Source organism: Macaca thibetana, chromosome 12, assembly GCF_024542745.1.
Source record: "Macaca thibetana thibetana isolate TM-01 chromosome 12, ASM2454274v1, whole genome shotgun sequence".
NCBI lineage: Eukaryota > Metazoa > Chordata > Mammalia > Primates > Cercopithecidae > Macaca > Macaca thibetana.
Window position 1 is genome coordinate 75,699,105 of NC_065589.1, and position 26,825 is coordinate 75,725,929.

Here is a 26,825-nt window from a genome sequence, read left to right on the forward strand (position 1 = left end):
GAAGAAAACAGCATCACCTTGTAAATGGTGAAACATTTAAAACATTTGAGCTCATAAAATGGACTGTAGCATTTCACAATATTTTCAATGTCTCATGGTCATCTCCTTCAAGCTTTCAAGCAAAGTTACGAAATGTGTGTATAACAGCATAAAGTTAGGTAAACAGCAAAAATTTATCCCCCCTCCTACTCTTGCAATTATTGTGATGAGAAATATTTAGTAACAGATATATAACAACAATTAACATTCCTCAAGAGCTATGTTTTGAATTTATGCTAAATTCTATGTGCATTTTCAAATTTACTTTGCTAACAATCTTGTGAGGTAGGTAATATTATTTTCTAAAAATTTTTATAAGAAAATGGAGAGTCACGGCTATTAAAAAACTTTCCAAGGATCACACCTTTAATAAGTGGCAGATTTGAATATGGTTTGACAAAATCTTTAACAAGTCTGACAGTTGCTCCTTTCTTCTCTCCTCACGCCTCAACCTTTAAGGAGATATGTCCAGCTAAAATATGCAAATACTGTTAATATTATAGGCTGTGGATTTTTTTTTTCTTTTCTTCATATGGGTAATGTATTACATAAGAAAGAAGAAATAGTATCATTAGAAACAGCTTTGTCAGGCACCCATTTCAGACAGCCTGATATTTACCCATGAAGCCATCTACTTGGCAAAAAGGCAGGGTAGGAGGAATTATTTATCTGGAAATGGTGTGAAAGACTGATTGCACAATCACAGAATAGCAGTTGTTAGAAACAGAATGATCTTAGAGATCATCCAACTTAACCCAATCTAATCAACTCCTTTTAGGCAGAAGAAAACATATGCCTGACTGTTTCCTTATGTGAAAGGAACATAAGGACCCTCCATTGTTCTGTGATTCTCCAAGGCTATTTAGCTTATGTATGCCAGAACTGATCTGAAAACTAGTTTTTCTTATTTAATCTAGTGATTTCTGTTGTCATACCTCTGCTTGATGGTTTACTATTCACTCTTAGATGGTTTGGATTCCAAAATCATTTCAAGGGTATGACATAGGTATGTATATATGTGCTTTTGTATATGAGTTTATGTATATGCATCACTCATTTATGCATCTCCTGCCTTCACTCTTAGGGCTGGTAGTTTCTGGGGCTTACGGAGTAGGGCTCTTTGTAGTACTTTTTATTTGGGTTGTTATAATTTAATCCCTATCAACTAAGGCCCAAATAACCTCTAGTAAAAGACAGCCAAGCTGTTCCCTCCCTGCCCCGTTCTTCCTCTCTCCTCCCTCAACTCTCAGTCCTCACGTTGAACCATCTTATTGAATTGCTTGCTTTTTCTATTAGCGTCTTTAAGATTTATGTACACAACAGCAGTTGAGAACAATTTCTGTGGCCTAGAAAAAATTAAAAATCATTTTCATTTTGACACCTTCCTAGAGTATTTGGTTTTCCATAGAGAATTCTTATTCAGTAAACACTTTCATATATTGTAATTAAAATAGTAAAAATACTTAACATGTATTTTTTTCATGCTACCAAAAAGATACAAAGCATAAAGGAATAAGACATTGTATTATATGAATGCTGATTGTACAACACTGATATATTTACAACAAATGCCAGTTATCTTTGAAATTCACCTGTCATCCAAAACCTCATAGCCATACAAAAGACTCCTCCACTTGATTCTGATGAAAAGAGATTCCAACAAATCACTGAAAGTCTTTCACATGCCGAGGAAAAGCTCTTTATTTTTTTCTGTGGATTATCTATCTGCACAGATGAATTCAGTTTACTTTCAACTGTGCTGTTCTTACTTTGATGTGAATGAATGTCATATAGATTTTATTGAACATAACACCCTAAAGTTCTTCCACATTAAAATATAAATTTTATTTTGTGTGTTATCCATAAAAGATGCCATTCTTTTGATAATCTTAATAGAAGTTCAGGCTTTTTTTTGGCTAAAATTTACAAATAGTATTTAGCTTTCAAATATTTGATTTTTATCATTTTTTTAATGACAAAATGCCCAACATTATTTGTCAAAAAGAAATCAGTGGGCTGAGTATTGAGATATTTGGATTCCATTGCTCATGGCCTTTTTGGATGATCATAGAAAAGACTTTCATTCTTTTTTTCTCTCTCTCTGTCACTACTCCCACCGCCGCCCTGCTTTTCCCTTATCAGCCTATCAGTGACTGCATACTCAAGTAGGGTCTCGGATTAGAAAAATTACCTTGAACCAATAGGCTGTATTCACATTATTTCCTAACCTTCTAAGTCAATATCTATCAATTTCTTCATATGAAAAATGAGGTGATACTTCCTGCCCAGTCTACTATAATGCAGTGCGCCTGCAGCTGATAACACCTGATGTAAATGTTTAGGGTACGTAAGTCAGCCCCTTCTTTAGGGATGTGGGGGATAGAAGAGAGGAACATGAGGTGCCTGGCCTCATAGTACTCAATTCCACATGTCTTAGAAGCAATTGAGTTTGGAGAGCAGTATAAATGAGCTGACGGTATTATTTAAAGAAAAAAGAAAGTTAGAGGAACAAATAAAGATGCTTATTGTCATACAACACTTGTGGAAAAATAGGGAATGATAAAACCATTAAGCATGCAAGTCGGACAAGAAAGGAACAAAATAAAAGGCTAAAGTACTCTGTGTAAAGGAGGAAGGGAAAAACTAAATTTTCAAATGACTATTTCTGTTAGAAAGCATTATAAATATTAATATCACAAAATCATTTTGTTGGAGTTTCTGTCTCTGGGGATTAGAGGTAATTTATTGTACAGATGAGTAATCCAAAATCCGAAGAAGTTCAGTGAATTCTCCCAGATCTCGAGTTAATGGTATAGTTGGGCTTAGAATTCATTGCACACTAAACATAGAAAGCATGCATTTATTCACATATAAGAAAATAATTTATAATCTATTCAAAACATTCATTCTTTGTGTAATAAAACACATCCCACAAAGCAGAAAAAACATATAGAGAAGCACTTTGAAAGAAAATAAAACAAAATAAATACAATCTATTATCATGGCAACTATTAGATAACAAGGATAATAATGTCTTTTATAAGGGTTTTGAGGTTCTTAGAAAAAAGATTTACATTTTAATTTTGATATAATATAAAAAGTCATATACTATAGATAGATCCAACTTATGCCCATTTCTACATTCTTAAATCATGAGAAATTGTGTGACTAGAGATATTTTTTCTCAACCACCAAACATATGCTTTTCTTCTGCAGTTTTTAAAAACAAACTAAATCTATTAATAAAATTTGACCAGGTTACAGAAATTCATTATGCCTTTCTGAATTTTACTTTCAATGGAGAGTCTATGTTTAAAACATTTTAAAAAACTCGCAATGGTACAATATTTATAAGGCAGAACACTCTTCCTTTCTTGAACGATTATTCACATGTCTGCAGTCCGTAACAGAAAGGATTGAATAGCGACCCCTCTGTGTTTCCTTGAAGTTGGTAAGATGTCAGAGACAGAAAACAGTGAGGAATAGTCAATGTAATATAAATTCTAGAATTTTCTCCTACTTTTATAATTTATATAGTCAGAGAAAGAATTCTTATGGATATGCACAGATTAATATGTAGAATTATTTCAAAAGGATCATTGATAGATTTGTTATGAACCATCCTAAACTAGCTGTACAGGAAATTTCAAATTTGGAATTCAGTGATTTATAAAAATGATATGTTCTTACAACATTAAGAAGTGAAAAATCTAACCTCATTTCCTATTAAGCAATCATCCAACAATCTGAAATAAGTTATAAATATGATCCTAAAATTTTCGTAGAGTTACAATTTGGAAATAAAGGTCAATGGTTTGATACATAGAGCTAGGGTCAATGTGTTGCTCAAAAATACTGTCAGATCCTGAAAAAAACTATGCAGAAGACACCTACTGTGTCCGGGTTCACAATCTTATTTTGTGATTGTCACAATCTTATTTGACACAATCTTCGTCACAATCTTATTTCTAAAGCCAGATAAATGTAAATATTTCCTATTACTTTCAAAATATGGGAGATACATTCTTAAATTGTAGTTGTGGATAGTCGTATGGAAAGGATGACTGTGTAACAATACAATTGACAATATGGATGAGAGATATATTAATATTAGGTGCTTTAAAAGTAGCTTACACATTGCTTAAATTTGTGCGAGTCATCTCATTTATTTTCCATTCTGCCTCCCCATTGCGGACAATGCAAAAGTCTGCAGAATAAAATGGAAAGCACTTTGAACTCCTTATTTCTTTCAGAGACTACTTGATAGTGTCTAGGTTGTGAGGCTGATGTGATATGAGCCATGTCTGATTTTTAGCAGAGACTTGGCCAACGTGAAATCAGAAGACAAGACATTTGCCAAAGATGAGAAAAGAACTAAAGATATTCAAGCATTTTGAAAAATTAAAATACACATTGAAGGCAGTAAATAGGATAATATATGCTACAGAAAAGAAAATCAATAGCATATTAGCAGCAATATGAAATATGGCAAAGATGGAAAACAGAGGAAAATCCATACTACAGGCATTTCAACGTGAGGATGGGGAAGTAGGTAGAAGAAATAAGATATACTAGAAGAAAAAAAATTGCCAAAAGTGAAATTTGGGCATAGATTGAAAATATTTACCACAAGCCAGGAATAAAGTTAATTTAAACATACCAACATATTGGCAAATCCTGGTAAACATTTTAAGTTCATGGAAAAAGAAAAATTCTATAGTTATCCAGATACGTGAAGAGTATCTGTAATAAAGAAACAAAATTCAGATATCCTTAGATATTTCCTTTACAATGCCGAACACTAAAGGGAATTACAGAACCAGTTACTGGTTACTGAAATTTTAGTTTTGTGAACCAGGGTCTACATGGGTCCAAGTTGATAACCATGTGAGAAGGCAACAAAAAGTCAAAAACAGACCATATAATAACAAAGGCAGCCCAAAGGAAAATGAAGGCCCTCAAAATATAATAAGGTAGACATAAAAATAGTTGTATTTATTTATTTATAACTAAAAGTATTAATCATAGAAATATTCAGAGGTCAAATTTCACATCGAAGGATGAAAACAAACAACCTAATGATGTACCATGTGCAATAAATAGATGCAAAACAAACCATACAATTTTAAAAATATATTGAACAATAAATTACCAGGCAAATATAAATGAAGAAAAGTCATCATTACTATGCTATCTTCATACAAAGTATCCTTAAAAACAAATTATTCATATATTAAATGAGATAAAGGACCATTCCACAGCTAAAAGATACCATCCCACTATGAAGCTGGAATAACTGTGGACCACTACGTGCTAATTAGCACAGTACAGCAACAGTAAAAGGCCATTAGTAACAAGGAAAAGGAAACCTTTATGGGAAAATAATAGCTGCGGGTGACTTTACCATATCTTTCTACATATTGCCAGATGAAAGCTCAGAAATAAATGATTTTGAATTATATAATTAGTTACATAATTATATAATTGACAAGGTTTATATAATTAATTATATAATTGATAAGGTTTATTTATATTCATTCTCACTAAACAAATATTGATACTCTACAAAAAGCATGAGATACTTTCACTATCTTTCAGGGCTTTCAGTATAGTTGGAGAGATAGGGTATTATAGCCAGTGTGTAATGGGTTTGTTCCAGCTGAGTTGGAAGCCTACAGCAGGGACATAATCCACCTGGGTATGTTAGTGAGGCAGGTGTCAGGGAAGGCATCTGAAAAGTAGAACATCTGTACTGAATCCTGAGGGAGTTGGCCATGTGAGTATGTGTTAGAGAGAAAGATGCAGAAAGGGGATGAAACTGCAGCACTCTCAACAAATTGTGCTGGGAAAAACTGGGTAATGATTTGAGGAAAATATTAAGAGATCCCCACCTCACAGCATATTGCAAGTGAAATACCAGATGGCTAAAGAGTTAAATATTTTTTAAAATTATGAATCTTTAGAGAAATACAAGTAGTTCATAAAATGGTTTCAACTGGACTTTATAAGCATAAAAATTCAAAGTAAAAAATATTTTCAGCAAAATTTATAAGAGAAAATAAAAATTAGAAAAGGATAATTTTAATAAATACACATTTATTTTCATTAAAGAACACTGATGGGCCAGAAAAAAATGCTAACATTGGATAATGGATAAAGAACTTCAAAGAATGATTTACAAGTGAAAACTTCATAGCAAATATTTATAAAGTGCTTTCTATGTGTCAGAATACGAATCCATTTAATACTCTCAATCATACTAGGAGATAGAGGCTATTTTATTTTTTATCTCTATTTTACAGATAAGGAAACAGTTTCTAAAACCTGCGCCAGTTCAGATAGCTGGTGAGTTTCGGAGCTGGGAAGGGAAGCTCAGCAATCCGGCCCCAGGCTCTGTGACAACTCCAATTCTGATGCTACCTATGCTACCTATTAAGAAGGACAGGTGTTCAACAACAAACAAAATCACCACGCTCAGTAAGCAAATGAAGGAAAAGACAAACAACAAAGAGATGCCTTTTTCTGTTAGGAACTGACTCATATCACACATACAATAAAAATATCCATAATATTGCCAGATGGCTAGTCCAGTGTATTATTGTGACACAAAAGAAATTCTAAGGTTAACAATAATCCAAACTGTTTAGCAGAAAAAAACAGAATTTATTATTTTTTCTTTGAAATATGCTAAAATCAATGTAATCCCACCTAAGAACCAGGCAAAGTTTGCTGGTGAGCCCCATGGAAGCCTGCAAAGCTGAAGTGATCATAGATACCAGCTTCAAGAAAGCAAGCACATTTCAGGTGACACATCAATAGCTTTGCTACTTTATTCTGGATGCTCATTATAAAGAAGTCAACTGTTTAGTTCTTGAAAACAAATTGATTTAGAACTACATTGGGAGAGTGATAAATTCTGTCAAACCTAAATACATGATCTATAACCCTGCTTGAATTTGTGTGCAGGGTATCATACCAATACACATATCATAGGCTCAGAGCCATTAGCATGAATAAATTTTTCTATAATTCTTAATATTTGCAAATCCCTCAGCTAATAATAAAATTCATCTCTTTTAAGCATTCAGAATGCTACTGCCAAGTAAAATTTGTAATCAATTTGAGTTTTATATATTCTTATCCTCATTTGAATATTATAAAACCAAGAAATAGATGGAGAATAAAATGAAAGCAAGTGTACAGCACAGTCCTGTATTAATTCAGAGTTCTTAAAAAAACATGGAGAAGAAGGGTGAGGGAATAAAAATGAGTGGAAGTAAGCACAAAAACCATCTTGTAGCATTTTTTTCCAGCAAATAAACACAGTGACTCAGATTCCATTTCTCAAACTAACCTCCCTGTGATCCTATTCCCCCAAAATGCATTGTGTTATTGTATGTGTACTTGTCACCTTCCCAAAAATCCATACATTTATGTGATTATTTGGGCTTTATACCTTAACAAAAGAAGATCTCTCATGGTAATAAAAAGGATTAGTTCTTGCTTTCTTACTAAGTCTGTCCTAGCTAGTATTCTCCTGGTTCACCAGATACTGGAAGTGATTCTTTAAATCCAGTTGCCTGTTAGAGGAAGAAGACAAAATTTAGCATTGTAGTAGACAGAACATTGGTCCCCCAAAGATGTTCACATCCTAATCTCCAGGATCTATGAATATGTAACCTTACATGGCAAAAGATATTTTGCAGATATAATGAAGTTAAGGATTTTGAGATGGGAAGATTATCCCAGGTTAACCAAGTGGGTTCAATGTAATCACAAGGGTCCTCATAAGTGAAAGAGGGAGTCAGGAGCATTAAGACAGGAGATGTGATGACAGAAATGGGAGAGAAAAGAGATTGAAGATTCTACACTGCTGCCTTTGAAGATGGGAATAAGGTCCACAAATCAAGGAATACAGGCAGCTTCTGGAAGTTGGGAAAGGCAAAGAAGCAGATTCTCCCCTACAGCTTCTGGAGGAAAGTTGGCACAGCCAACACTTTCCTTTTCTCCCAGTGAAACCCACTTTGGACTTCAGACCTCCAGAACTGTAAGAAAATAGATGAGTGCTATTGGAATCTGTTGCATTTTTTTTGGTAATTTCTTGCAGCAGCAACAGGAAACTGACACAAGCATTCACTGTACACATACATATGTCTGTCCAAGTCACAAATTGCTACATACTGGATACTTTTAAGTGCATATTTCAGTTCCTGCTCCCCAAATTGCACAGACACATAAATATACAAACCACTATGTGATGGAGCCATCTCTGAAGTTACTCTTCATGTTTCAAAAAATAAGTGTCCGCCTTCCTGATAAGACTCAGTTTAAGTGTCCATTTAGATTCTAATCTCTCTGAATAATAGGACTGTTATTTATAACTGCTGTCACTTCTTTTTCTATAGACATGTCCTGTGTCTTTTGCAGCTCATATCATCTCATGGGAAGTACTTCCGGTACTACAGCAGTTATGAACTAAGAAAATTTAATCAGAAGTTAGGTAATCATTAGTATAAAAATGTTGCTAGTTTGGGCATATATGAAAATCTAATCATACTGCTATTAAACATTTTTAAATTAATCGTTTAGCTTAGAGATTTGGCCAATTAAAAAAATCAATAATTGAATAAAATGACTTAAATTTCATTGAAATAGTCTAATAAAATAGAATCATTAAAAATGCCTGTAGAGGGTACATATTTTTACAGCATAAGTCTCTTGTTGGACATTTCTCTCAGACTTATATTACATTATAATAATGATAGCTATCAGTTAATGAATATAATGTGTTAATTATTTTACATGTATTATCCCATTAATTCTCATAAAAACCACATATGATGGGTGGTTTATTCCCATTTTAGTGATGAGGAAGTAACACTCAGAAGATATCGTATGGTAAGTAGCTGAGCCTGGAGTTGATTTCAAGTATTTCTTTAAACTTTAAACTCTACACAGTCTCTTATGTAAATATATTTTCATTAAAATATAACATTTTTATTTCAAGGTAAATTTTTAATTAAGGGAATGAAACTTGTTTTCTGCTTCTTAAATATATGCACATAAATCCTTTCTAGACATTGACTTCAGCATAATCTAAGGATAAATCAAAGGGAAGCAAATAAGCTGAATATCCACAGCTATCAGTGACTTTTTTTCATTCTTAGAAGCTTGAGTTTAGAATTAGAAATCAAAGCAAACCCCTCAGCTATATTGTTTTGGTCACTATAGACATCAAACTTGAGAAGGGGTTAGGGATAGGTCCAACTGAACAGAGAAGAGAATAAACTTGACTTAAGGAAGGGAAAATGCAAAGCAGGGGCCACTGGTCTCATTTTCGAGAGATCTACTATTCTCCAGAGGATGGGAGGTGGTGTCGCACTTTAATCCAAATGTCCCCTTGTCTCAATCTTCATCACAGCTGTATACTGAAGGTATATGGTACCATTCCTGCCCTTCCTTCCTTCCTTCCTTCCTTCCTTCCTTCCTTCCTTCCTTCCTTCCTTCCTTCCTTCCTTCCCTCCTTCCTTCCTTCCCTCCTTCCTTCCTTCCCCCCTTCCTTCCTCCTTGCTTCCTTCCCTCCCTGCCTCCCTCCCCCCTCCCTCCCTCTTTTTCTCTCTTTCTTTCTTGACAAAGCCTCACTCTGTCACCTAGGTTGGAGTGCAGTGGCATGATCTCAGCTCAATCCCATCCTGGATTCAAGCGATTCTCCTGCCTCAGCCTTCGGAGTAGCTGGGATTACAGGCACCTGCCACCACACCCGGCTAATTTTTGTAGTTTTAGTAGACACAGAGTTTCACCATGTTGGCCAGGCTGGTCTCAAACTCCTGGCCTCAAGTAATCTGGCTGTCTTGGCCTCCCCAAGTGCTGAGATTCCAGGCATGAGCCACCACACCTGGCAGGTATATGGTACATTTTCCTCTTAGGGCTTTAGTCATGCATTCTCTAAACATCTACTTCCCATCCACCGTCGGCTAGGCACGGTTGTCAGAGCTGGAGACAAATTAATCACCATTATAGTCAGTCATGCTCCACTTGAAGAGATAAAAAAAGAATGACACTAGAAAGATTCTCAAGAAATACAGTATTGATCTGACCTTATTTCTAAAGAGATAAATAGAATAGGTTTTATGAATGTATATGACATGTAAAGTGTTAGTTTATCTGTGGTTTTGGCACTAGGCCAAGAACCACCAATTTTTCACCAATAAGCAACGTGAAAGTCCACTGAAAATGTAAAGTTCATGAAAATCACCCTAGCACGTCACACTGTAGAGACAGATCTGCTCTTTCCACCCCGCCCCCTTAATGGTTCCTCATGTTTTTTTCCTGCTCTGTGTTTTTTAGGTAAAATCATGAAATCGTCATTCAAAGTTACTCACTTTTAAAATTTCCTACGGGGCCTTTGAGAAATGGGCTTGGCACGGTGAACACTGGCCATGACCCAGACCAGCCCAGGTGATTACTAGGCCAGTCTTTCAGTCCCTGCTGCTTGGTGGTTACCTACCAAAGGTAAAGAGAAGGAAACTGTATCCTTCATTGATGGTTCATTCTACTGTTACTGTGCTAAGTACCCATGTGTTGAAAAACTCAACATTGTGAGGAAAACCCCTAAAAATATTGTTGTTTGGTCAGTTTGAATATGCATCTCCTTTCTATTTAATTTCAGCATTCATTCTATTTAAACTAGTTACTATCCTATTATTTCTAAAGTCTCTGTTTTAGAAAATCCTAAAATTTCATACATAATTATCTTTCTTACAGAATTGCTACCTCTGTGACATAACTTTTTTTTCTGACCCTGATTTTCTAATGTATCCCCTTTTCATTGCTACTGCTTCATTTGTGCTTTTCCTTTTCCCAAACTTCCCTGTGATTCTCAGCTTTCCAGATCCTCCTCTATGTGTGGTTTAGTTACTAGGGGTCTGTGCCCTTGTGGGGAGAATTTCATCTTCTTTCTGGTTGTCTTAGCTAGAAAGAGAACTTGAGAAATAGCAAGCAAATGTGCTCACCCCTCAGCCATGTAGAGACAGTAGGCAGGCTCCGTCTATGATTAATAGCAAGCGTGCGTGTCTCTAAGGGACTGGTTAAAATATCCACTAATGCCCCTAAAACCATCATGGCCTCCAGAATACACAGAAAGTGATTTAATTCTGGGTCAAAGCAGTGCATTGGTAGATGGGGATGACACGTGCATACGAGCTTAAAATCTTTTTCCTAAAACAATCAACTTCTTTCTTTCACAGATTTTGTAAAATTCCATATGAAGCTAGGTCATGTGTAGTGAACTGTTTTGTTTAATTTCAAGTATGCTGTTGGCATTCAACAGAACAAAAGTATGCCAAGGTAATGTAATGGAGATGGAGCTTTAATAATTTGTGGCTTTGAAAATATCTTCCTGGCAGGCTTATCTTTAAGTTGTTTGAATGTATGCAGAGGTAGGAATGTTAATCATTTACCGATTATTGCCTTAAATCATTTTTGTGCTAAAAGCATTCTGTAGGATCTAGAGGTATCTGAATGTGTTTTAGGAATTTCCTCTCTTCACCTTCATCCAAACTTTCACCCCTCTCTTAAGGTTAGCATCTGAAATTTATTTTGACAAAGGATGTTAAAAGAAAGCCCAGATCATCACATCCAGCTCTCACCAACTTATACATGACACTCTGGTAGCTTTTCTCCTATTAATCACACTTTTTGTCTGAATAACAAAATGTATTTAATTCAATCCAATTTTTGTCTTAGAAAAATCAATCCCTGAATTTACACAAACTGTTTTCAATGATCTTAAGTCTTCGTTTAAAATGCTTTTTCTGCCTAAGTCCACGAACAACAGCATACTTTGATATTTTTTCTTTTGAACTTAATGACTGATAGAATTGATCAAAGAAAGGAAGCCACACTAATTCAACACACTTTCTTTACTGAACATTATTTGGGAAAATGAAGCAATCAAGGAGAAAAGTGAAAATGCTTAAATAATGCAGCATGGCTTGGTGAATAATCTACTCTTCTGGAAGTAAATTCACTCTTTCAGAGCAGTGATGCGCTTTGAAAAATAGTATCTCAAACCTTGAAAACTTTCAAAATAATGTGGCTTTTAATTACTTCATCTTGGATAGGAATATAAAATTTCTACTTAACTGGCGAATGTTAAGCAGAAATGTTAAGAATCCATGTAGGACACCATTATTCTTACCAAAGCTTTATGTTTTTCTAATGTGCTTTAAATGAAAAGGTAATGGGCATCTTGTTCATATATTTGTACTTTCACAACTGCATTTTGATTCCTCTCTTTCATAATTTTAAGGGACACTGAATAATGTTGTATACATTTTAAACAGGTTTTTAAAAACAGTTTAGAACAGGAATGTTTACATATTAAAATTATAATAATTTTAATGTATCAAAACTCTGATGCAATCAGATGCTGGGTTACTCTCCTCTGTAACCAGTAACATGACCCAAATACCCTTTGCCTATGAATGCAGCACGTAATTTCAAAAGAAAGAGATGATGTCAGATTCCTAATGATATGCTGGTACTAGGAACAGTCCAAAGGGTGGAAGTAATTCAATCGTCTTCCCTGCTTATGATACACATGGAGTGTATAATTAGTCAGTATCGTCATCCCTTAATTTATTTACAGTTATTTATCTTTAAAAATTTGACATAGGCATTTGTTTCTTTTCCCTCAGATTCAAAACCTAATCCTATAAATGCACCATACGTGGAAGAACTCATTTATGCTGTTTTACTCCTGTTTTTAAAGGGCAAAGTTATTTTTATTAAATGTTATTCGAATCGAAACCTGCTTTTTCCCGTGCATGTTAAGACAGATACATCAGTGATGAATTTAACAACAAAGAATTTAACACTTGCAAACAGAAGTCTTCCTACACCAATGGTATTTAAACTCAAGTAAAGTAGACAATAAGGGGGAGGAAAGTTGGGACGGGATGTAAAAAGCAATTGGGTTGCTTTGTAACATTCCATATGAAACTAAGTTTTCAAGGTGTTAAAGAAGTTGTGAATATGGAGGACTGGCCACCACACAGTGGCCAGAAATGCTCGTTTCATTCTCCTTACATGCAATGGTGGGAAAAATAGAAAATATTTTCAAAAATTAGTATGCTTGAATGTTCTCTAATAGTGAGTGGCAGAGCCTTCCCTAATATTTTTGCAGAACTGGTTATTAAATTTCTGTTTTTATCTAGAACTAAAATTTCTAGATCACCAAGAAGTAAACTGGTGGTTGAGATTAAAATAGTCAACTTCACAAGTATTTAATATTTAACATATTGACATATAAACAGTGGGTGCCCATTAAGCATTTGTTGAATGAATTTGTCTTGAAATAATATTACAAAAGTTAATGTCTGTTTTTTCATGGTTCTCATTGGCAGATTTTGTTACTTTCTCTCTCCTACTTTTTTTGAAGTGTAGAAAACAAGTTGTAAATTCTGCAATAGAAGTTATTAAGCAACATTGAGAAGTTATGTGAAACTTGGGATTACAGCTTCCAGGAAGGAGCAAAAATAAGCATCTTGCATGTAAACCTGTGAGTCTCCCACAATGAAATTCAGCTCTTCACCCAAAAGTCTCAGCAGGGCACCACATGAGCAGGTGAAAATTAGAACTGTGTAAAAATGTTTGCTTGGAAAGTGAAACCAGTCAATTTTGGGCTTTCTGCCAAATGTAATTTCTGCCAAAATCTCTTGTTATTATATAGCTGCACAAAGCATTTAGAAACGTTATGGCTAAAAAATTCCAAATACATTCATGTCTCCATCATATTTCAGTCCAGAAGAAAAGAACTAGCCTCCCCAGCCCAGTGAGCTAAGTACACACAGGACATGAAAACACCCACCCCACTCCACACACATACCTACACACAACCAACCCACCCCCAGCCACATTTTTCTTTGGAGGACCACTGAATCAGAAGCAGTATCCTCCTAGTAGTTTTGTGGGATCTAGGAAGAAGACTTCAGTAGACTTTCAAGATGTCCCAGGGTACTCTTGAGTTGGAAGCCTGCCAAGGAAAGCAGACGTGGCATGAAGCCCTCGGTCCCATTCACCAGCATTGCAGGGTCACAGGAAATGTCAGAAACCTCTCTAAGCCTGACACTATGTTGCCATTAAAGAAAGCCTCACAGGAGGAACACAAAATGCTGATGCTTTGCAAGCACTCTGTGCTGTTCTTTATAGTGTCAAACCTGAGCATCGACTTGGTAAGTGACTAGACACACAAATAGCACTCATCTATCGTGGTCAGTCTATACACACACACACACACACACACACGTACACACACACACGATTCCTGATACCCAACCATGTATAGTCTCCAGGGTTCCATCCCCAGTCTTCCTTTTTTTGTCTTACCACACACACTCCATCAGATCTCAGCTTCATCCGTATTACATCCAATGCACATCTCTAGTAACTATTTAATCTCTAATCTTATGTTGCCCAAACTTTTAAAATTTAACATGGCTTAAAAATATTACCCACAAACTTACTTCCAGTCTTAAATTTTCCAGTTGTATATTATCATAGAGAATATTTGGGATTGTCAGGAAAAATGACAAATGATGTTGAGTATTAGATTATGTGCAGAACTATGAATCTTTGTCCCTCTCTCTCTCACACACACACACAGATACACACACACACACACGGCAGCCTGGGAATGGGAGCAAAAGTAGCACATTATGGGAAAATGTTGAATTGGTTTTCAGTTTGATGGATTTAGCTGGAATTGGGGGCAGAGTGATATGAGGCGTCAATGGAAGCTCTGCTGCTAACGCAGGGCCCAGGCTGAGTGGGCGTTAGGTCTAGCCTCCCCACGTTAAGCTCTCAAACCTACTCCTGCAGCCTGGAGTCAGATGCTTTCAACATATCTGAATTGTTTCTGGCCTTTGTTTTGAAATGTGTGCCCTCATCCATTGCAGGCTCCAACTTTCCTTGTCCCTATACCCACTAATTTCTGATTTTGTGATTTTCCTGATGCATTGCACCATTTCACTGTCTTGTGATTTTTTTGCTTCCTCTTCAACTATTGAGTTCTCTTTGCCTTCTCTCCTTTAGATTCCCATGATAAACAGTCTGGTCTCCACAGACCCATCTTTCAGTGCCTCGCTCCTGAGTGAGAGTTCTTCCATCTTTTCACAGATGCTGTGAGTGGATTCAAGACATGGAGAGATGATGTAAATAAAGGTGGAAGGGGCTGCTGTGCAGGACATGCTAAGCATGTGGAGACTATGCTGAAGATCAAGCTCAGTTGCAGTTTAAAAGAGTGATAGACACATTAAAAAATGCTCATCATCACTCGCCATCAGAGAAATGCAAATCAAAGTCACAATGAGATACCATCTCACACCAGTTAGAATGGCAATCATTAAAAAAATCAGGAAACAACAGGTGCTGGAGAGGATGTGGAGAAATAGGAACACTTTTACACCGTTGGTGGGACTGTAAACTAGTTCAACCATTGTGGAAGACAGTGTGGCGATTCCTCAAGGATCTAGAACTAGAAATACTATTTGACCCAGCCATCCCATTACTGGGGATATACCCAAAGGATTATAAATCATGCTGCTATAAAGACACATGCCCACATACGTTTATTGCAGCACTATTCCCAATAGCAAAGACTTGGAATCAACCCAAATGTCCATCAGTGACAGACTGGATTAAGAAAATATGGCACATATACACCATGGAACACTATGCAGCCATAAAAAAGGATGAGTTTGTGTCCTTTGTAGGGACATGGATGCAGCTGGAAACTATCATTCTCAGCAAAGTATCGCAAGAACAGAAAATCAAACACCGCATGTTCTCACTCATAGGTGGGAATTGAACAATGAGATCACTTGGATACAGGAAGGGGAGCATCACACACCGGGTCCTATTGTGGGAAGGGGGTAGGGGTGAGGGACTAGCATTAGGAGATATACCTAATGTAAATGATGAGTTAATTGGTGCAGCACACCAACATGGCACATGTACACATAGGTAACAAACCTGCACGTTGTGCACATGTACCCTAGAACTTAAAGTATAATAAAAGAAAAGAAAAGAAAAGAAAGAGTGGAAGAAATGTAAGAAAGAAAACTGTGATCAGAGGGAGTATTTTGAGTCTACGAACTAGGTCAAATTACTGACAAGGTTTAAAAGGTGGCTGTGAGTAGCCTTGTCAGAAAAGAAACTGGAGTCATTAGGGTTGAGATGGTTGAAGAATTCAGTTTTTTGAAGTAATATGATGTTGACATCACCAAGGATAACAGAAAGTTTATTTGTTTCAAGTGTCGGAAGGATTATAATAAGAAGGGGCACTTAATAGCTTTCTACAACTCCAGAAAAGGACAGTAATCTAATTTGAGCTGAAGAGTGCATCTGTGAAAGATAAGGGTGTTTTTAACAACAGAAAAACCTATTAAATCAGGTAGACAAGTTTCTCTCTTAAATGGTTTTTAGTGTGTTGCAGTTTTCAGTGTTCAGCATATAGGGTCACACGGTATTTTATATTCTTATCTTGATCCCTGGAATATACTGATGATAGTTATTATGCTACATTATACTCATATAATAAATAATAATAGTAGTAATATTAATAACAAAAGCTTATACAGTACTTACTATGTGCCAGGGACTGATGCGTTAGAACTTTACACAGATAAATTCATTTAATTCTCGAAATAAGACTATGAGATAGATACTACTGGTATCTCTGATTTCAGATGAAGAAATGAGGCAGAGAGTTGTTAATTTGCCCAAGGTCAATCAGTAGGTAAGTGTAAGACATGGAATTCAAACCCAGGCAGTCTGGTGCCAAAGTCTGCGTTCAACCAGTTAGGGTTAACCTGACAGTATTTTCTGTTTTCCTGTAAAGTGTTATGTGGAGTTCATTTGGAAACTCTTCTGGCTCTGGGAGATGATGTTTCTGTGATTCTGGTAAACTGAGAACACTTCAAACATTTCAAGGCTGGTTATAATGCTGGGGTTACAGAAAATAATTCAGAGGTCTTTAATAGAAATGAAATAAAAAAGAAGGAAGGGGAAAGGGAGAAAGAGAAAAATAGCACATTATTTGTGAAATTTTTCTAATTTTAAGGATTGATCAAAATGTAAAGATGGGCCGGGTGTGGTGGCTCACGCCTGTAATCCCAGCACTTTGGGAGGCCGAGGCAGGTGGATCACCTGAGGTGAGGAGTTTGAGACTAGCCTGCCCAACATGGTGAAACCTCGTCTCTACTAAAAATACAAAAATTAGCTGGTGTGGTGGTTCATGCCTGTAATCCCAGCTACTAGGGAGGCTGAGGCAGGAGAATCATTTGAACCCAGGAGATGGAGGTTGCAGTGACCCAAGTTCGTGCCATTGCCTGGGCAACAGAATGAGACTCCATCTCAAAAAAAAAAAAAAGAAAGAAAATGGAAAGATGGTACCAACAATGAAAATTTATATATCAACCCCTGAAACTCCTTTTATATATCCACCCCTGGAAGAATAAAATTGTGCTATTACTATGATAATTTAGTTTGACACTTCCTCAATATGAATAGTTACAAGATAGTGTGTCAGTATCTCACTCAATTTTTTTTTTTTTTTTTTTTTTTTTTTTTTTTTTTTTTTTTTGAGACAGAGTCTCATACTCTGTCACCCAGGCTGGAGTGCAGTGGCATGATCTCGGCTCACTGCAACCTCCACCTCCCCGGCTCAAGCGATTCTCCTGCCTCAGCCTCCCAAGTAGCTGGGATTACAGGCACGCACCACCACGGCTGGCCAATTTTTGTATTTTTAGTAGAGATAGGGTTTCACCATGTTGGCCAGGCTGGTGTTGAACTCCTAGCCTCAAGGGATCCAACTGCCTCAGCCTCCCAAAGTGCTGGGATTTCAGGTGTGAGGCACCATGCCTAGCCTCTCTACTCAAGGTTAACAAAGAGTAAAAAGAGATGTTATTATGGATGATATTGTGGTTATTCGTTGTTATTTGAGGGTTATTCATCATTCTTTTAACATCTGAATGGACTTCAAGAATAAGAAAGAAATGGAGAACAATATAAAAGCACAAGCAGCACTATACTTTACAGAAACGAATATATATGTATACACATACACATTCACATACATACACATTGGTGTATACATGAGGATAATTGAAAGAAATGGCAATAACATAACATAAGGACAAAGTCAATAAGCTGTGACTGGTTGGATTGAAATTGTGAAGTAAATGAAAGAGGTGAAAATTGAAGTTTGAGGCAACTTATTGCTTCTATTTAAAGGGTGGAGTGTTAGGAACTATAAATAGTAATTTAGACTTGACAACTGCTATAGCTGAACTAGATCTTTTGTGAAACAAAAGGGTGTAACTTAAACGCAAACTCATGCCTTCCAAATTTCATTTCTCTGAAATTTTGCAGAGTAAAAGTTGTGGCTGTTGTCCAGATCTGGATGATGAAGGGATGATGAATCTTGAAATAATTTCCATTCCAGAATGAGTCAGTGACTGAAAGCGGGCATGCACTAGTACAGTTCCATTCCTAAAAATAAACGTTTTTGAGTCCTCCAGGACTCAGAGGACTAGCATATTTTCTACTAGCGACGTCAAGGCTCTAATGAAGTTCTGTGCCTGCTCTGAGCAAACTGAGATGCTACAGAGGAAAACTGGAAGGGATCAAGCTGTTGATCGCTGCCAGTTGCTTTTCCTCGGTGCCTCCCTTTTCCTATTCCCTGTGTTCCAGTTGGAAACTGCAGCTGGACCCCACACTGGTAGCTGACTTCTATCCTATGCAGTGCCCAGGAAAATAGCTCTAGATGCTGCGGAAGCAGAAGTGGTGGATTTTAAATCAAACTTGTCATTGGAATGGACAGAACTGTAACAACATGAACATGATTATTTACGTCCTTTTCGAAGAATATACCAATTTGATAATAGGACCCTTGAGTCCAGATTTAAAAACTCCAACTTACAAGACGCAAACCAAAGAGTAATCTTTAGCTTTACAAAAAGGTAGTTCACTGTTTCCCAGGAGCACTTAGTTCTATTGTTGTTTACAAACTGCTAATTATTTGTCACAATGGCTTACTGGTTAGATAATATAAAGATGACTTATTAGGGCAGTGCTGACTCAAAGCCAACAAACACAAAATCAACAACAGAGATATTGATAAATTACCCATGAAGTTACAATGCAATTAAATGGGGGGAAATGTGACTCTACTTATGAAAATTTAATGTTTATTGTTTTCAAAAACCCAGTAACTTTATAATGTGAGATATATTTACAATTTATTTCAATGCAATTAAGTTCCTATGAATTAAAAATAATATAACATAATATAGTATTGCTATTCAAAAATTATTTGATATTCAGTCCACATTAAACTTGAAATGGAAAACACCAAGAAAATGTTTTGAAACTATATTGACAGACTGTGCTTTAAAAATTAATGCTAATATGTGGTTTTTAAAAAAGCTTTTCTATGTTGATAACTACCAAATTAACTCATTTAGAAATATACATGCAGATATATTCAGATGTTAGGGGAAGATGCATTGGATCTTTGAATAACAGAGAAACTTCCCACAATAAACTCTTTCAGTATTACATTTATTTTAAGTCATATGTACGTCTGGAGCAATTTGGCAATTACTTACTTTTGAACAGTGAGACATATGTAAGGCATTAGGTTCACCAGGCAACAAGGATATAATCTGCATACAATTCAAAAAATGTAAAAGACAAAGATCTACTTGAAGGCCTGCCAAAAAGAGTAGTGAAAAGTGATGTGTCCAGTGATGAGAGTGGGAGTTTGGGGCAGAATCTCAGCTAACAAAGATGAACAAATTTACATGCTTTGTAAAATTTAAAAATAAACCAGTCATCATCTTTCAAGTTTTAACAGAATATGCAGACAGGTCTCCTTTTCCACTATTTGTCCTAATTGCAAGAGAAACATGAAATGCAAAATGAAAAGCAACAAAAAACTACTGTGAGAAAAATAAGGCCTTACAAGATATACTTGGAAATGTATCCGGAGTCATGGGGGTGGACTGGGGTTGGGTTGATGTCTTTTGGCACAAAGATTTGCAAAATGACATGAATGACATGAAGTACAGAAACAAATCAAGAGAGTTAGTTTCTAGTTCTCTGTGCTTAAACCTTGTACGAGTTACTAGTTAGTCTTCCTGTGCCTCAGTTTTCTTAATCTAGAATTTGAAGGCATTAAATGAACTAGTCACTGAGGTCTTTGTGTTATCAGTGTAATGAATTTCTTTTCATTGCCTTCTTTTTTATTTATTTATTTATTTATTTTAGACAGGGTCTCACTGTGTCACCCGGGCTGGAGTGTAGTGGCACAATCATGGTTTATCGCAGCCTCAACCTCCTGAATTCAGGTGATCCTTCTACCTCAGCCTCCCAAGTAGCTGAGACTGCAGGCATGCATGTCACCATGCTCAGCTAATGTTTTGTAGAGATGGGGTTGGTCTCGAACTCCTGGGCTCAAGAGATCTGCCTGCCTCAACCTTCTAAAGTGCTGGGGTTACAGGCGTGAGTCACCATGTCTGGCCAATACATTTCTTTTATCTTTGGAACATTTGAAGAAGTAAAACTATTCTACCAAGAATGTGGATTATCTACTGTGCTGCTCACTGGGAGGTTATTTTTATGCCATTATTTAGGCTTACAAAGCCCCAAGAGTCATTAAATATGGCCACATTATCATTGTTGTGAAAAACACATACAAGTAATTGATTGCACTTGCTGACTTTCAACTTTTTAAAGAAACCTAAACCTGCTCTTTTCATTGCCTAATTGTCATTGTTTTTTGTGCTCTTACTGATTATATTATACAAATGGAAAAATAATTTGGTTAAATTTGTAAGAGGTGGATTCCAGTGGCTAGGAAAATAAATAGTAAGAAATGTTTACTCTGGAGTTCATAGGTAGCATGTCAAAGGAGAAGACCATATTGTGGACATAATAATATATGTTATATAAGAAATACATATTTTGGTCTTAGTCCCCAGTCCCTGGCATAGAAACCCTGTAGTCTCCTGAGAATGACTTTTTTTATGCTAATGGGATGACTCTTGGCAGCTAGGAGTGGGGGGTAGGGGTGGGGAGTAGCTTCAGGATAGGGGCTTGTTGCCAGAAAAAGCAATAAGTGATTAGAGAGTTAGAACATTCAACCCCATCTTTGGCCTCTGAAAAGAAGAGAGAGGTGGAGATTGACTTCAATCAGCAATTGTCAATGATTTAATCACTCATGCCTTTTGTAATGAATCTGCCATAACAACTCCTAAAGGACAGGGTTTGGTGAGCTGCCAGATTGGCGAACACATCCAAGTGCTGGGGATGACTTGTTAGAAGAAAGCAAGGTAGCTGTGTGCTTCTGCCCTTCAATGCCATACCTTGCCCTATGCATCTGTTCCATTTGTCTGTTCCTGAAGTGTAGCCTCTGTAATATACCAGTAATAACAAATGGAACATTTTTCTGAGTTCTGTGGGCCATTCTAGCCAATCATCTGAGGAGGGGGTTGTGGGGATCCCTTAATCTCTAGTCAGGTGGGCAGAAAGATTGGTGGCCTGGGCACTCCATTAGTGGCTGTCTTCTGAAGTGGGCAGCCTCGTGGGATTGAGCCTTCAACCTGTGAGTCTTTGCCGAATCCTAGATCTAGTGTCAGAACTGAATTGAACTGTAGGACAGCCAGTTGGTGTCAGAGAATTGGAGAACTGGTTGGTGTTGGAAAAGACACAACACTTAATATCAGAATTAGTGTCAGAAAACAGATAATACAACATGCCACACACTCATATAAACAACATGCACCTATATGGAATAAATCAGTGTTCTAAAAAAGTCATTAATTAATTAGAAAAGGTGAAGTAACCGTTCTGTGAGGGATGAACCTGTGATGTGAATGAGCAAGTGTTTGTTTCAGAAACAGGAAGAAACACATTATAATTTAATTAAATTTCAAAGTGTAACTTCAATAAGAGGAGGTGGGAAGCAAATAAAAAAGACAATATAATGTCCGTTAAGTTCTGTCTTCACAGATTGTTCAATCAAAAATCTTGGAATTACACTGCTGGGCACTTATTATCCGCCCTGCTCTATAAATTAATACATCTAGACACGACTCCTAGCTATCAAATAAGTCTTACAAAAAATGGTCTCTTTTAATACCCAGAGTTTTGTTTATGTGTGTGAGAGAGTGAGAGACAGAGAGAGAGAGAGAGAGAGAGAGAGAGAGAGAGAGAGAGAGATATCAGTTCCCAGTATTGAAGTTACCAGGAGTGTCCAACTCCACATTGCCTCATCATAAGCAGTATTTTACCAAGTAAGTAAAAACAATACTAAGGTGGAGAAGTTTTTCAAACATGGTAAAGGTAAAGCGAGAGGCTGGAACTCATAGAATAGTGGGAAGCTATCAACTGTGAACAACAGTACATTATCCATGAACTTTGTGGGCTTTTAACCTCAAATTAAAGCTGAAGAAAGGCAACACTCTTCTCTTCCCCTGTAATCACAGAAGAAATGATGCCCGAACTGACATTTTTCCATGAACATTTTCCCCAGTAAAGCCCTCTGAGATCATTAAAGAATGTCTCATTTTATTTTTCAGTGGTTGAGGGAAGCTAAATCTTAAAGATGCCCAGCACTAGATGAAAGCAGAAACATTTAGTCCAAACTCCAGACTGCATTTTTCCCAAACAGCTGACACTTGGCCATAGTGCAGGTATCTGAAATGCGGACTGACTTTTAGAAATGGATCTAGTTGTTAGTTTACATGTTGCTAGCAAGAAGAAAAAATACTCAAAGATTAGGCAGAGGAGAAGAGAAATACTTAGGCATAGAATTCAGGGTTTTCTCATTTCGGATCCAATAGTTTTGCCACTCAATACTTTTATCTTCTAAAACTCAAAACAGGTGCTCTTTCATATTAACATTCATGGATCTGAATGTCACCAAGGTAAATATTTTGCCTGTCCTTTGGCACACTGCACATAAAATTTTAAATAATTCAAACAACCTACAGCTTGTCAGTGACCAAATAGAGCACTGGTAAAAATAAAATATCTTTTGGTTCAGCACCAGCTGGCTAAATTTAAACCCTGTATTATGTAATCTTAAAGTGTCCTTGCGTTTAGTTGGTGTCTTAAGAGATTCTGTTATCACATCTCTTCCAAATCACTTCAGTCTCTAACATCTAAACATTTAACGCACAACAGGACCAAATTAAAGTGTTCACAGGCAATTGAAGACAGAAGAAAAATCCATTTAAAACAGTATATAGGGCATGATATCTTTAAAGTAAAAATCTCAGTCTTCTCTGTTTAAGGTTGTAGTTACTATAATTAGGACTGGCAGATCCAACTGGCAGTGCTTTTCTTAATTCTGCAAAACATGTAAGAACCTGATTCTTTAATCTTACTCCAGTAATACTCCCAGAGGAGATGAGACTCTGGCTGGAGCAAGAACTACAAAAGCAAAGTAAGACTGAAAAAGAATAATTTTCATGCATTTCTTTGAACAAGCTGTAACAGTTGACAATGTTGTAAACTCTTCCTTTCAACAAATTCCAAGAAATATAATTTATATTTTTAATATATTAATTACATTTCTGCTCATAAATGACAAACTAATTTTTTCTCTGCTTTCCCTCTTATTTGTAAGTTGAAGTATAATTTTAACTCATGACTGTTTATCAGGTTTGACTCATTATTCTTCAATATTAAGTATGAAAATTGCTATTCTGCAAGCAGATTAACATATGAAGCTCTAAATTTTATCCTATTAAATCAATGCTAAATATTATCATAAAAGCAAAATTCAACTGGATATTTTCTTTTACAGTGATTACAATTTGACCTATGGTCTTCATTGACCTTAAGTAACCAGTGAGAGCATTTTAAAATTCAGGAAGCAGACATATAGTCAATGACTATTTTACACTTACCTTTTATGATATTTAGGTTTAACCCCAAGTTTGTGGAAATATCATATATCTTTATAGCTCTTCACAGACTAGCTTCCTCCTTTGTTTCATGCACAGCAAATTTCCCAGTCCCCTGAAAGCAATAGGTGCAGTGGAGGCCCGCTCCACTGAAGGGTCTATCAAGCAAATAGATGGGACGGCTGAATTTATTTTAGCAGAGCGTCTAAAGGATGCGACTTGGCACCTATTTTTAGGAACTGAGCTCTGTAAAGGTGGGGCCTGAGTCAACCACTCTTTTAAGAAGAGTGTCTCTGAGGCCACTCTGCTTCATAGTGTCCTCAGTAATGTATGCATGGCTCTAACACATGTGCAGTCAATCAAACTCCCTTCCACAGCCACGACCACCAGCCAGCTCTGAATTTCTGTATAAAGTCTACCAATGAACCAGTGTCGATGAGGAAAAGGAGGGACTAAAGTTCTGGAATTACTTGCATTTGTTTTAATACTTTCAATCTTTTAAGACTCAAGAATATGAAAATAAAGCAGGTGGGAAAAGTTTCCATTCATTCTAGTGGAATAATTAACATGGATTCTCGGGAAGAGGAGACATTGCCTTTCTTTGACAAAATGTTCTTAGATATGTAAAACATTTGTTTGTTTCTTGAGGGTTCACACATAAAGCAAAACACTACTCTAGTGTTGACTTAAGTAAAGGCTGTGCTGGTTTAGTTAAAAAAAAAAAAAAAGAGCAAAGGAAGAATGGTGGAAAGGAATTCTAGAGCGAATAGAGAGCACCCTTGCCATGTAAGTCCTGCTCATCAATATTAGCTTTGAATCATTCGGCATGAGGAAGAGCAGGCAGGGAAAAGGAGTCACCTCACGTGCTCCTGAAAGAATCATATTAAATGTCCTTTGCTGCCAGGACTTACCAAACACATGCCGCCAATCTGACCCAGAACCCAACGAGCACTGCTATTTAGCTCAAAAATGCCAACATCTCATACATTCTTAGTACATAGAAAATAACCAGCTTCCTTTATCTTTCCTCCCTTCTATGACTTTCCTAATGTGGTGTGGCCTAACAACAAACTCAAATAAAGAAAGCAAATTGCCCTTTGGCTTAAAGAAACAACTGACATATATACTCTATTTCATATATATGCCTATTCATAAGCTGTTTACTATAATATTAACTAATAAAATTAGAATATATATTACATTTTTCCATATACAATATTGGTTTCTGTAAAAAGTAGGTCAAGGAGTGATATTCCAGCATATTAACTCTAAGAACAACTTTCTGAAATAGTGCTCTATATACTCCGTAAGAGTGTTCAGGGCCAGGAGCCAGTATAGACTAATAACTTAGAGTTGTGCTTCCAAATATGATAGCTATTAGGCACATGTAGCCATTTAAGTTTTAATTGATCAAAATTAGGTAAAATTAAAAATTCAGTTCTTCAGCTACATTTGAAGTAAATCAGTCTCCACATGTGGACAGAAGCTATGTATTGGTGCAGATATAAAATGTTTCCAACATTGCAGAAAGGTCTATTGGACAATACTGATTTAAATCACAGGATTTCAACATAGCTTTGACAATAATATACTCTGTGATCTGGGCAAGTTTCGTAAGTTGTCTAAGCTTTACTTTATTCAACTGTGACTAAATGGGACTAAGTTGACCAACTTTCCATTGGTGTTGTGAAGATGAAATGAAATAATATATATAAATTAATAATTATACTTACATTATTACTCCAACATAATATTTACATAATAAATAATTATTACTTTGCTATATGCAAAAGAAAATGGTACTGGATCTGAAATCACAATAATTAAATTTAAATTATGAGGAGATGGATCCTATAATGTAAACATAGTCAATTTTATTCTTATATTTGCAGATAGTTGCTAATGATGCTTATGGTGATTTTACTCTTTTTAAAGGTTGTTAATTACTCAAAGATCTGACTTCTACCTTCCTCACCTTCTCTCCTTATTAAAAACTCACTGCTTTCTCTTTCCATTTTATTGATATGTTTCTTTAAGTTTCACTCATGATAACTTTTCTTCAAGCTTGCTGTTTTTGATTTTTCAGGACAAAAGTGTATTTGATAAAAATACATATACATTAAATAGTATTTTTTCACTTTTTTCTCATAATAAATTTTCTAATGTATATATTAGTACAAAAACCCAATGATTATACATTAAGATAAACAAACAATGGTCAGGAAAAGAAACCTTGGTGGAACACTGTAAAATAATTGGTAATAATTAAGGGCAATAAGCGTTAAATCTACGGGAGCACACATAAATTAAATGACCTAAGTTTAAGCAAAAATGTTCAGTCATAAAATTAATTAGTGATCACATAATTTGGTTCATTCATTTTAGTCATGAAGACAATGAAAACATCAGGACCTAGATTCTGACCATTCATTATTACAGTGGCCTTAGACACTGAATTTCATTCTTCATTTAATAACAGTTTAATCAATTACTATGAAACTACTATGAAAGCAAGATAGATGAATGATGGGTAGATGGATGGATGGGTGATAAATAGACAGGTATAAAGGCAGAAAGATTAATAAGGTGATCCCTTGTATCACAAAACTTATACATTCAAATGGAAAATTTTACTCCCTGTCTAATCTGATATTGATAGTGCCTAGATACCTCTACCTATTAAAACCTGTATTGTACTTGACTGAAGCTTACTTAAGTTCTTGTAGTGGGATGATGCTAATAATTAGCATCAGGCCAATGCTGTCATGGAAGACAATTAGAAAGTGGCATCAATTACAGAGATCATATATG

The 26,825-nt window shown here is 36.0% G+C and overlaps 1 protein-coding gene across 4 annotated transcripts in view; it reads right to left on the reverse strand.

Annotated features, from left to right (window-relative positions):
* XIRP2 (xin actin binding repeat containing 2) overlaps positions 1–26,825 on the reverse strand; it is a 595,003-nt gene that overhangs the window by 53,962 nt on the left and 514,216 nt on the right. For 2 of the 4 annotated variants that reach the window (XM_050752816.1, XM_050752815.1), the window contains exon 1: positions 24,018–24,208. The exons of the other annotated variants lie outside the window; for them this stretch is intronic. The gene's annotated coding sequence lies outside the window, so the exon portion shown is untranslated. Of the gene's footprint in view, positions 1–24,017; positions 24,209–26,825 lie in introns of those variants that run through there. 4 annotated transcript variants of the gene reach the window in all.